The 12,791-nt window shown below is 36.9% G+C and overlaps 1 protein-coding gene across 1 annotated transcript in view; it reads right to left on the bottom strand.

Annotated features, from left to right (window-relative positions):
• Positions 1-12,791, bottom strand: part of ptn (pleiotrophin) — a 78,154-nt gene that overhangs the window by 23,713 nt on the left and 41,650 nt on the right. The window lies entirely within an intron of this gene.

The following is a 12,791-nucleotide window of genomic DNA, read 5'->3' as shown; positions in this document are numbered from 1 at the left end:
AAATGTACCCCCACTACGTTGGTCCACACTGCAAAACGTAGTGGAGGTACATTAATGGCCATTTTTTTTGTGGTACTGTTACATTTCTTCTGCCTATACGCTTTCTATTGTTTTACGTCCTAGTCACGTGACTTTCAAGATTCCAGCTGGGAGAAGAAAAAAATATATATATATGGCCGACATTCGCTCATTTTTTTGTGGAAAGATTAATAACCTGAGTTTGTTTTTGCATTAAAATTAGGTTTGATTACATTTCTAGTGAGAAATGTATAGTTTGTTGTCAGAATATTTACTCAGGGAATGTACATATTCACTTGCTTGTTCGTTTCTTGCAAAGATTTTTCAAGATAATGTGAAACTGTAACATTTTGGTATAAACATGGCCACAAAAAATGGCCATTAATGTACCTCCACTAGGTTTTGCAGTGTGGACCAACGTAGTGGAGGTACATTTTCCCATGAGACTGGGTTGCCCCACGCATGCATACAGTATGTTCTCTCCAGGGACTTTGGCTCCTCCCACAGTCCAAAAAGCACAATAATTAAGTTAACCTGTTTCCCTACATTGCCCTTAGTTATGAGTGAATTTATGCATGGTTGCGTTTTAAAGAAACAGGAACGTCCAATCACGTATTTCACGTAAACAGTTGTCAAATGGTCCGTCAGTGACAGCATAAGGCATAAAAAAACTGATGTATGTCAACATATATTGTATAAAAAATTAAGAAAAACTATTTTTTATAGTAGGAAAGTAATTTCTAATCCATTTGGGAGTAAGCGTGTTAGGAAAAAAAAATGCATGGATGGAAAGTAATTTCCAGATAAACGTGTGGAAGGGTTGAAAAGTGTGGTATCGAAAATTCCATCAAAAATTTCTGAAACTAATATAACCCTGGTTGTTTATGAACATACAAGAAAAAAATAAAGATGGATATGCATATGTGTGAAGAGGGTTTAAGCTTTATTATTATCTGGAAATCAAATTAGTTTTTTCTCTTTCGAGATTAGGAGTTAGTATGTTTTCTTTTCTAATGATTAAATCTTTTTTTTTCCATGCTGGAGGGTGCAGCTCAAGTAATTATACCAACAGAGTCACACCTGTGATACACTGGATGACCAGTCAGAATCTATATATGCTGGCGTCATCCAGGGCTCGGTTCGCCTGTATGGCATCACCTTTTGAGCTTTTTGCACCGTATGTCCAGCAACAGGGCGACCCTGAGAGCTTTACCTTAGTGTTTCTGATCCGCCGCATCTTGCTTGCAGCCCATTGGCTGGATCCTTCCTCTTTCTCTGGGCACAGACTGAACTATAAAACCAGGTTAGTGACTCACGTGTTCATAATCATTCTCTGTCAGATTATCGTGTTTACTAACCTGTGTTTCTCTCCTGTAGAGATTCCTGCCTTAGACATCCTAGCCACTGCTACTGCAGAACCGAAGATCCATATTTTAAATAAATGCTTTTCAGTAATCCCACCGTCTTTCTTGCCTTGAATACTAGGTCCTATGTTGTGAGTCATGGCACTCTCCCAGTTTTACTGATCGTGTGGTTTCCTGCACCTTGCGTTGTTAAGCCACCTTATTTTTTGTTCTTCTATCTGGTTACAATACTGTTTCTCACCACCTTTCCTTTATAATAGATATTGTGGTCTGTTTGGGATTAGGCCACATTCAGTTTTATCTGTTTGGGTTTCCTACCTGGTTACAGCGGCGGTTTTTCATGGCCTCTCCCACCGTAACCGACAGGGCAGCTGAAGGTTTGTTGACTTGCCTCATTATACTAACTGGTTGTTTAAAGTTTTTTCATATGCCTGTTGAGCTTTAACCAGGGATGGCCGCATTTGCACCCCCTCTCCCAGTTTCAGCCTATTTTCTATTCCATAGATGGCTCCCATAGCTTTGTGGATTGCAGCGTTTTGCTTCAGGCAGATGCTGGTCACGACCTGTGCCCTTCCTGCCTGGGCTTGATCACCTCGGGGAGGCACTGTCTGCAAATCCCTGCATGACCTGCAGCTTCATGTCCCGCACAGTGAGGGTGGCTCGGTTGGCCCAACTTTGCTCTAATGATGACTCAGACATCCTGCCCTCTGACTTGGTCGCCGAGGACAACAATGCTTGTGCCTTCTTTGCCACAGTTTACAGGTTACAAAACCTCCTATCTCTGTGGCAGAACTCCAATTTAAAAATGTCTTTGATTATTTTGCTAACTTTTTACTTAGAAAATGCAGGGTTGGGAAAACCAATTCTAAACAATAAACTGCAAAAGCTTAGAAGAAACTGTTCACCAGCTAAGCTCCTCTTCCTGTGGTCTGGATTTTTTACTCACAGGGTTTAAAATGAAGGTTTTTCCTGTATTACAGTCCAATTTGATTCAAATCCTATAAACACATCCCTTATGTCGGGTGTTTTGCCCCAAGCCTTAAAAACTATGACAAACTGGTCCGGCAGAACTACAGACCCATCTCAAATATCCTCTTCATCAGTAAGATTATTGAAAAGTTTTGTTTCAACATTTAAATACCTTCTTAACAATGTTAAACTACTTGGACGTCTTCCAGTCAGGTTTCCGTGCCAATTACTGTACATAGACTGCCATGATTAAGGTGTTAAATGACATTCAAATAAATTCAGACTCTGGAAGAACCACAGTGCTTGTTTTTTTGGAGTTCAGGGCAGCATTTGATACTGTTGATCACTTGATTTTATTAGAGCATCTGGAAACCTGGGTTTACCTTTCTGGTAGAGCACTGGAGTGGTTTAAATAGTACCTGAAGGAAAATAACTTTTATGAGTCAGTTAGGAACTTTAAATCAGTGACCAGAAAAATCCCATGTGGGGTTCCATTCTGGGAACCCTCCTATTTAACATCTACATGATCCACTTAGCTTAGATCATAGAAAAAAACAGTTAACTTAACGATGCAGATGACAAACAGCTTTATATCACAATGTGACCAGTTGACTATGAATCCATCAGAGCTTTGACTAGGTACTTAGATCAATAAGGTGATGCACCATGTTTTTCTCAAACTAAATAAAAACAAAGCTGAGGTAACAATTTTCAGACCAAAGGAGGAGAGATCCAGAGTTAGCTCACAACTTCAGCTACTATAACTAGGAAACAGTGATTATGGCCGAAATCTTGGTGTCACAATGAATAAATACTATGCGAAGCTTTGAAGAAATAAAGAATAAGTATGATTTAAACAACAAGGACTTCCTCAGGTACTTACAATTGAGGCACTATACGGAAGAATTGTTAAAAAAGTCCAATTTAATTGAGCTGGGGAGAAAAATATCTAGATTGTACACAGGATTGGAAAATTTGAAAAAAAAAAGCAATACAATATACATAAAGGTAAGATGGGAAAAAGATGCTAACTGTGGACTTTCTCAGGAGAACTGGGAGGAGATATGTAGGCAACAGTGGAGAACATCTTGTTCCCCTTTGTGGAGAGAGTTTAGCTGGAAGAATGTTGTAAGATATTTCAGTACACCAGCACAAACAAAATACTGAGATACCAAATGTTGGAGGAAGTGCGGAGAGGACAGAGCAGGCCACTTCCATGTGTTTTGGGATTGTACCTACATGGTCCCCTATTGGCAGGATTTAAAGAGTTGTATGGATAAGGTACTGGGGGTGGGTATTCCATTCACATTTGAGGATCTGTACATGGGGAGAGCGATGGAAAGATCAACAAGAGCAGCTGATAAATATATTTATAGGATTATGTTGGTAGCAAGCAAAAAAGCCATTACTAGGAAATGGCTGAAGGCAGAAGCTCCTAAAAGGGAAGATTGGGTTGAAATAATACATAATATTTATATTATGGAAAGGCTGACTTTTTCCATCAGATTTGAATCTGGAAAATAAAAAAATTATTGGGAAAATTGGCGAGGTTTTATTTCACCATGGAGATCAGACTTTGTTTAATAATAGTGTGGGTTTGGGTACCCTTATAGAGTTACAGAAAATGCAAATAGTTAGCTTACAGTTTAATACATGTATAGAATATATGCACAGATTCTGTTGGATGTTGTGTTTGGGAAAAAGAAAATGGTAAAATCGGTATGTATACTTGTATGGGAAAAAAATATTTTCAATAAAAAATGCAAATATAAAAAAAAAAAGTGCTGAAAGCCAGATCTCTTTTAAGTCAAAGTTAAAAACCCATTTGTTTATAGCTGCCTTTGACTCTTTAACCTAAACTGTTAATTGAGGTATTATTAGTCTATAGTTTTTAACCAGTAAAGAGCAAAATAACATTTAAACACAATGTTTTGTCAAACTTATGCCATATAATACTAACGTGCACAGTTTAAACATACTTTTGCTGCTGATTTTTTTAAAGCTGCGCATTGGCATTTGTTTTTTTTTTTGTTTTTTTTAAAGCTACCTGTCTCATAACTCTTAGTTCAAAATAAAAGATGAAGTAGCTGCTAGTTTAGATTTACTACGGTGTGTTGTCTCTGCTCCGATCAATACAACATATGCAGTGAATAGCGACCGCCAATCAAAAAGGGCTAATTTCTCAAAGTGACAGATCCAGAGCCGTTAGAGTTAGGAGTCTGATCTACAGGGCAGCTGAGTCTGTCCCAAGTTTCTGTTGGATAAATTAAATGAGCAGAAAAGGCAACAAGAGAGCAAATTACTGGTGGGGACATGTCCACGCCAGTCTTTCAGAAAGTTACGCCAACGCCTGTTACAAATGACTTCTCCCATTGCTGCAAAGGAATCTCCTGATCTAATTGCAAGAAATTAATCAAGCTTCAAACTACAGCATTTATAACTGATTGGTAACAATGTCTGCAACAAAACTCAGCTCCCCATCTCTTTTTTTGTAGCAGCCAGCAAGACCTGCAACTGAATCTTTTAAAGCCTGACCTTGTATCAAAAGCATGTTTTGCAAAGGTGGTTTATGGTCCACATGTATTTTGTTGTTGATCAAAAGAGTGCCAGCTTTCCAACTTCACGATGACAATCATTGTGAAAGAGAAACATCGGATAACTTTTGAAAGCTGCAAGAGACTTAAGCTTGGAGCAGAGCTTTACCTTCCAGAACTTCAGAGCTGCAGTGCATTGGTTTGTATCAAACTAGAATGTGTTAGAATGGCCCATTCAAAGTCCAGCCTTGAGGATTGTATTCACAAAAGCTATCCATCCAATCTGACCATATTAAAACTATCATGCAGCACAGAATGAGAAACAGTGTGTGTCTTTATGGCTTCCATAATTTGAAATATACAAAAGGACTATTGTTATGGTAAGTTTTAGATACAGTACATTTAACATGTCATTTAGAATTATCTTCCACATGTTTATGGCACTAAATAACCAAGGTAATTCTTATGTTATAGAACTGATTTTTCCTTATGTCCCTAACGGAACACTTGGCACTCAATCACCACGTTGGTTTCTAGGATTTCTAAAAGTAGAACGGGAGGCAGATTTTTTTATAAGGTTTGTAAGGTAGACGTCTAATTTTAGGACTGGGCTTAAAATGTACCTTTTTAAGAGGCTTTTAGTCAGAGTGGCTCTGGTTATCCTGGATGATTTCTATATTTATGCTGCTATAGGCTTAGGTTGCTTTAAGACATAGGGACCACTTTTCATCGCCCTGCTTCAGTCTATGTCAATTAACAAATTCTGCTGTATTTGGTATTTCAACTCACAGCTATACGTTTTCTCAAATATTTCTCATCACAGTAGCTTCATCTTATCTGGTTCTGTTTGTCTGTCAAAATATCCTGGAGCGAAATGTTAGCTGGGCTGGGCTATTGATACCTTAAATTACAGATTATAGCATAGGGCCTGATTTTCAGTGCTTAGTCCTGTTTCTCTCCTGGACATAGCTATAGGCTCAGCTTTTATTGTGACTAACTTTCATCCCTTTTGGGGGATTAACTGTTTGCTTAACTGTTTATTTCCTCGACAAAGCCACCTACTGAGCTAGTTTACTATTACCTTTTCTTACATAGAAAGAATTTACATCAGTGATAGATAAGTCTATGTTCTTTTTGTACATCTGCTTCTGTCTCTTAAACAAGCAGTCAGCATTTGGCAGAAGGCCAATCACACTGAGCCTAGCTCTACTGGAGGTTTATTCCTGTTAAAATTAGATTTTTTTTCTCTCCACTGTCACTGCATGCATGCTTGTTATCAGGCAATGCTGTTGAGTCAATGACACAATTAAAGCAAATAACTACTGTCACCACATGCTGCGCCAGGTCGAGCATATTTTGCAAGGCAATGATGTGTTTTCCTTAGAGACACAATTTTTACCCAATTTATCTTAATGATTTTATTGAAGCTCCTCTGTAGAGTGCCTTGAGATGAAATGTGTTGCTAATTGATGCTATATTAATAAACTAAATATATTCTAAAAATATATTTTTTAACAATAATCAAACCTAAAAAAAAGCTCTTTTACCATTTATTAATTGACATTAAGTGCAAAATAGCCAAGAGGCTTGAATGTTTCTACTGCTGTGGAAACGGCAGAAAGAGAATTAGAGCTATCAAGGAGAAAACAGTATGCATTTAGACTTGTGTCTCCTAGCAGTTAATCACTTTCAAAGTGCAGCTAATATTCAATGTTGACAATTGACCATCTTCTAAGGATTAAATAATACAAATAAATGTAATGCAATTACACTACTGATTTTAAGATCACCAGGAAGTTTTAAAGCTGAATTGCTAAACAAAATATGTTGCCTATTTCAGTACTGCCATTTTCTTTCTTTCTTTTTCAAAATCTTTTCTAAGTACAATGCTGCTTTAAGACTCTGCTCTAAAAGCAGCATCAGACTCGGGCAATTACCAATGTCTGACACCAAAAATGCTCTTTTCGTCTCATATTCCTGTAGAGCAGTTGAGCCTTGCAGGGGAAGAATGTGCATTTGTCATTTTTAATATATCAGAAGCTGGCTCTCAGCCCTGCGTTATTTCATTTTTGCACTTTGAATAGACGTTTGACTTTTTGTTTCAAAGATTCAGAGACTTCACTGACTATGCATATAATTACATTACAAATTCAATTACTGTCAGTTCTTTAAGTACATTCTATTATTAAAGTTAACATAATCTAGCACTCAGAAACTGCTATAAGGTTTCATCTGTACGTCTTTTGCCCAGTAAAAGTCATTTGTGTCCTCTGCATGACTCAAATTATTCTTCTCTATCTCTGGAAGCTCACAGGCAAATCCAGCTTTGATTAAATACTCTGACTGTCTCCTGATTTTACTTCAATATTCACTGTAATAGAGTCAAAACTGTTCTTTGTAAGCAACAAAAAAAGACATTAAACTCCAGTGGTGAGGGGTATATACAATAGGTCCTAAAAGTTGCATACAAAAAAATTAAATAAAAGCCTCTTGATGGAGCTAATTTACTATGAAAAAGAAATTTGGTCTTTCAGGAGATAAGAAAGCTTTTCCTCAGTCACAAGCAGAGGGGTGGGGTGCAATGAAGGAGTGGTAGGGACAGGGATAATGACTTTAAATGAAGACAGCGAGTTCAGCATATTTCTTTGGCATCTGGATTGTCCTGCAAGATAGTCTTTATATTCTTTAGCTGTATAAATTAAATGAAAGCCACCACACAGTTTACATCCAGAGCTTTACGACTCCTATAAAGGATAAGTGAACGAGCCCTTGACATTCACCTAGTTATAACACTTTGAAAAGAAACATGGGAAGGCCAATTTAAAGCCTTACAGTGTTCCATAAATTTTCGACCAGATTTATTTTAGTACCAGAATCACTCTCCAACTTTCAAGCAGATATATCCTACAAATTTTTGGGCACCCTGGGTAAAATTCTTCCTTAAATAGTTATTTAAAGCATTAAACAATTTTAGGATTATGGTTGCGCAATATATCATAGTATATCAGCAATGGACAATCTACCCCTCTCATATCAATGTCAAAAATATCTGTTTTGAATGTAGACTTTAACATCTCTGGATGTAAATTATTTCTAAATAAACTAACAAATCTGTTTGTCTTACTGTTTCCCATTTAAGACCTCTAAGTTGGTCAATATTGTCAGAACTTTTCCAATCGGTACAACTGCAAATACAACACACTGACAAAATGCTTCCTTTTTATAATAATATATAGTGGGGATATTGACAAGTCTGGTTAATAACTGGGTATAGATTCAGGATCCTCTGAGATCCACAGAACCTTACATCTAAATGTATCTGTTTGACAAAAAAAATGTAAAACAATAATTAACAGACATTATAGCAAGGCAGGTGATTCTGTTTCCTTGAAGTGAATGTACATAATTTGATGCAAAAAGACAGTGGATCTATGTTTAAAAATCCACTCTTTGGGCACGTCCTGCAATCATTAATTACTGAATATTTTATCAGTAGTTAACATTAAAGGTCAGTTATTAAGTCACTCTTTTGAAAACTGTAAAATGTTCATAACATGCTGGAATACCATAAACATTCCTAAGGCATCAAGACAACATTGTTAATTTTCTGTAACAATAAAAAGTTCCTGCATGGAAAAACTTCAATTTTCTCTACTGATAATTTAGCAAATCCTTCATCATTTCATCTATAAACATATTTTTTTAAGCATCTGTAGTGGGAAAAAAGTATTCAACAATTCACCCCAGTTAAATAAACGGAGATCGATGGATTTCACTCAGTCGGCACTTTATTTTCATATCTTTGCAAAGAGAGAACAGTTCATCATACAGTCCTTTTGCTTGGTAATCAGCCCTGTTCTGATCTAGACAGAGTTTCCCTTCCTTACGAATAATGAGGAAAAAGCTGTGAAGGTTGTGTCAGAGTCGAAACAAATTACACACACTTTGGTTAAACAATAACAATTCTTGAGAAAGAATTTGGCTTGTTATGGAATAAGTATTCCTTGTATATTAAAAAAAAACTTCTCAATCAGACATTTTGTGGCTTCGCATGTGAAACAGACTGAGTAAAAACATTTTTCACTGGATAAATAACATAACTAAATATATGAAACAGAAGTCTAAATTTTCAGACGACACACCACATCATTCAAAGAGATTCATTGTTTAGATATTAGGTCAGAAATGTATATATTGCTTCAGGCCAACATTATTCCATAGAAGGATGTGGGTTTTTATTGATCTCAGTTCCTTAAATTCAGCTTAAATTCCTCAGAATCGTAGTTATAACCTGAGGAAACAACAGATCATTGATAACTAAATAAAACGCCTTAAAAATGCTTAATATAAATCTTTTGAGAAGTTTCTCTTGAGGGATAACATTACAATTATCTCTGTTGTATTATGAAAATTATGTTTAGCATGTGTCTTCAAAACTTTTTAGTGTGATATTTTACTTTAAAGTTTGATTTATCTTAAGAAGTTCTGCATCAATGTGGCTTTAAACAGACCCGTGTGACTATCACAGAGCAGGTGCATTTATAAGGAGACCTGATTACACACCTGTGGATTCATTTGATCATCATCAGTCATTTAAGTCAACATCTGATCATTCAGAGATCCTCTATGAATGCCTGGAGAGATTTAACTGCACTGAAAGTAAAGGTGTTGAAAAGTTTTGCACACTGCACTCTTCAGTTTTTTGTTTAAAAAGTTTATAATATCCGATAAATTTCGCTCCACTTCAGGATTGTGTCCCTCTGGTTGATTCTTCACAAAGATTTACAACTGTAAAATCATTATGTTTTAGGCCTGAAATCTGGCAAAAGGTCAAAAGTCCAAGGCCAAATACTTTCTAAAGGCATTGACTTTTACTCTAACCATTACCAATATCAGTATATTCCTAACCGAGAGCCTTAACCTAAGGTTAATTCACACCATACCTCTAAACGGACTCTCTAAGGTTAAAAATGGAGGTCAACCACATTGGGGCCAGCCTTAAATCCCCATAAGGCCTGTCGGTCCTTAGAAGGTTAGTGAATATACCACAGAATGTCCTAAATAAGTTACATAAAACAAGTACACATATAGTACACACACAAAAACCCTGTGTGGGTTTAAATAAACCCAAAAGATAATAGATTTGTTTATTCTTAGTAAGTCTCCAAACTTGGAAATTTACTCTGAATACATGCCTGTCAGGTAACTTAACATAAGCCAGATGGATACTGAACTACACAAATTGGTCTTGAAGGCCTCACAAAGAAATGACTCAAAAAAGGGAGGGACATTCTGTGAAATGATTCAAACTGATCGGGTATCTGCCTCCCATGTCGAGTTTTTGGCCAATAACAGCAGTAGTAGCAGCTTCATTTGTTTCACAACCAGCGGAGTTATCTGATAAATGAAATTTTTACAAAATCTGATTGGGGAACACGCAAATATCTTCCCATTCAAAAAGGCGAAATCACATCCTTTTGCTCAGCTTTCAAAAAGAAATAAAGGGTACTCCAGATAAAACTGGCACAGCCATGTTAGTTTTGCTTCAGGCTTCCATCCCTGGTTGATTTGTTGATGTCAGACATGTCACTGCATTTCATTGGTCCAAAACTTCTGTATCAAGTTAAATGCAGTTGCTGGAAAGGTAAATGTGTCAGCTACTGTCAATGACACAATCTTTGTTGACCTGATCTATAGCAGTGAGTTCTTTTTTTTTTTTTTTGACATTGTCAAGAGTTTCAGCTGAGATTCTTACATATTTTATATCTTGCTTAGATATCTTAATGACCTGCCAAAGTTGATACCCAAGCAGCAGAACACAAGATAACCATACTCATTAATCAAAACTAAACTTTCATCAGATTCCAAGAAGTTCAGGAAATTGCCACATCATAAGGTTTAGCAAAGTAAAACACTCATATACCTAAATGTCATTTGGTTTCTTGAGGAATGTACTAAGACTTGGAAAAGTTTTCACATAACTTATGTTAATGTCCTTCAACAGATTTTAAGAAAGTATTTATTATACTTTATATCATAAAGATAAGAGAGTGGATATCTTTTGTATATATATATATATATATATATATATATATATATATATATATATATATATATATATATATATATATATATCATTCATTCCCATAGTCTGAGGTAGATTCAAGTACAAACCCAAAGCTCGTTAAAGAAAACACTGATAGTATGACTCCTGGGAATGTTCTGATCACAATCTGCTCCAAAACAAATTGCCAAAGCAAAAAAGCATAAGAAAAAAAATAGCCTCTCCTTCTTACTCTAAAGGTAAGCACCACAGTCTGAAACCTAATAAATAGTGTTTACACACCTCCAAGACTGGAGGCTGAGACATTCGTTTTGTGCTATTCATCTGTGGGCAATCGACCTGACTTGGAAAAAAAAAAAAAAGCACACTAACGTATCTGAGTTATGTGCCTTTCCATTTTTTAATGCTTTTGGTACAAAGCAACTTCATTTTAGTCGAGTTATCTTTTCCGTGACACTTGCCTCTTTCCCATTGAAAATAACTTATCCATGTTTTGCCATATTTTTGACTTTGGGTCATAACTAAGACAGTAATGAAAGAAAACTATAGATTTTTTTTCCTCTGATGAAATAGTTCTGTGTTGATTTGCCAATTTCTTCCATCATGAAAGACCTTATCATCTGACAAAGTTCTCTGTGTGGTACTTTATCACATTCTTAAATGTATAAATGACCTTATCGGTGGTTTTGCTGATTACGTTGCGAAATGTAATTGTGTTTTTATCGTTGGAGATATATTTATGTGTGTTGTCCAAGCAGTTCATTATAAAGGGGTCTTTAGATCTTACACATGTTCAAATCTGTGGAATATGCACAGTAACATGTTCATCACATGAGTGAAGATAGATATTCGATCATGTTTTATCTCATGCTTTACCTGTTTTGAGCTGAGACACCTGTGACTCTTCTCTGACCATACGCCTGCAATTTCTGATGTTGCCTTGCTTGTACAACAGTTAAAGGTGCAGTAGGAGATCTTTTCTGATGCATTTTTTCCATGTGGCTTGAAGATCTCCCCAAGGTCGCGTAGCAAGCAGTGATATAGAAGGTCTGGAAGTGAAACTAAAATAATTGGTCCCCGCTACAATGTGAAATCAATGAGTAACGTCAACCGATCACAAAACACGGTCCATTGTACACGAATGGTTCCTGACATGTCAATCACGGTCATCTGCTTGTCCCTCCCCCCTGTGTGCGTACCCTGACACATGAACGGATTGACCCCCCAATGCTCGTGCAGGAGGCCATGGCTGGAAGCTAGCCACTGTTATGCTACGTTCACACCTAAAGCAGCAAGAGCAGCTGAAACGCGCGTGCTGCTTCATTTTTTATGCTTGTACAAGTTTAGTTCTGATGTGCGGCTGAAGCATCTTTGCTGCTCTAGCTGCACAGTGGAAAAAGTGGGTCTGATGTGCGTTGTCCTGAGCTACCCGATCCTGTCTTTGCCTGCAACAGTGGCAGCCATATTTGCTCTGATCAGTGGGTAAAAAGTAGTTGAAATCTATTTTGAAGTAAAAAAAAGTCTACATCATCAGTGCAGTCATTACCTTCTTGCCTTCAAATATTATGTCTGTCGGAGCCGCTCAGACTCCCGTACACTGGCGGTGCACTGTCACTAGGAATCCCATTCAACAGCAGCCTATGGCCCAGTCACCTCTTCACGGTTTGCTGCAGCGGCTGGAAGGCTTTTTTAATGTACGTAATCCAAACTGCAAGCACTAGGATAATAAAAGCGAACATGTTTTGCCAGCAGATTTAGACATTTTAAGTTAATTTAGGCATTGATAAACTATTTCAGAGGAGTGATCATAGCGTTCTGCATCAGCAGTGCTGCCTGTCTCCC

This window comes from Cyprinodon tularosa, unplaced genomic scaffold (assembly GCF_016077235.1).
Source record: "Cyprinodon tularosa strain WSP-4 unplaced genomic scaffold, ASM1607723v1 ctg17, whole genome shotgun sequence".
NCBI lineage: Eukaryota > Metazoa > Chordata > Actinopteri > Cyprinodontiformes > Cyprinodontidae > Cyprinodon > Cyprinodon tularosa.
The sequence above is the reverse complement of the archived record's forward strand: the minus strand, read 5'-3'. Positions and strand labels throughout refer to the sequence as shown.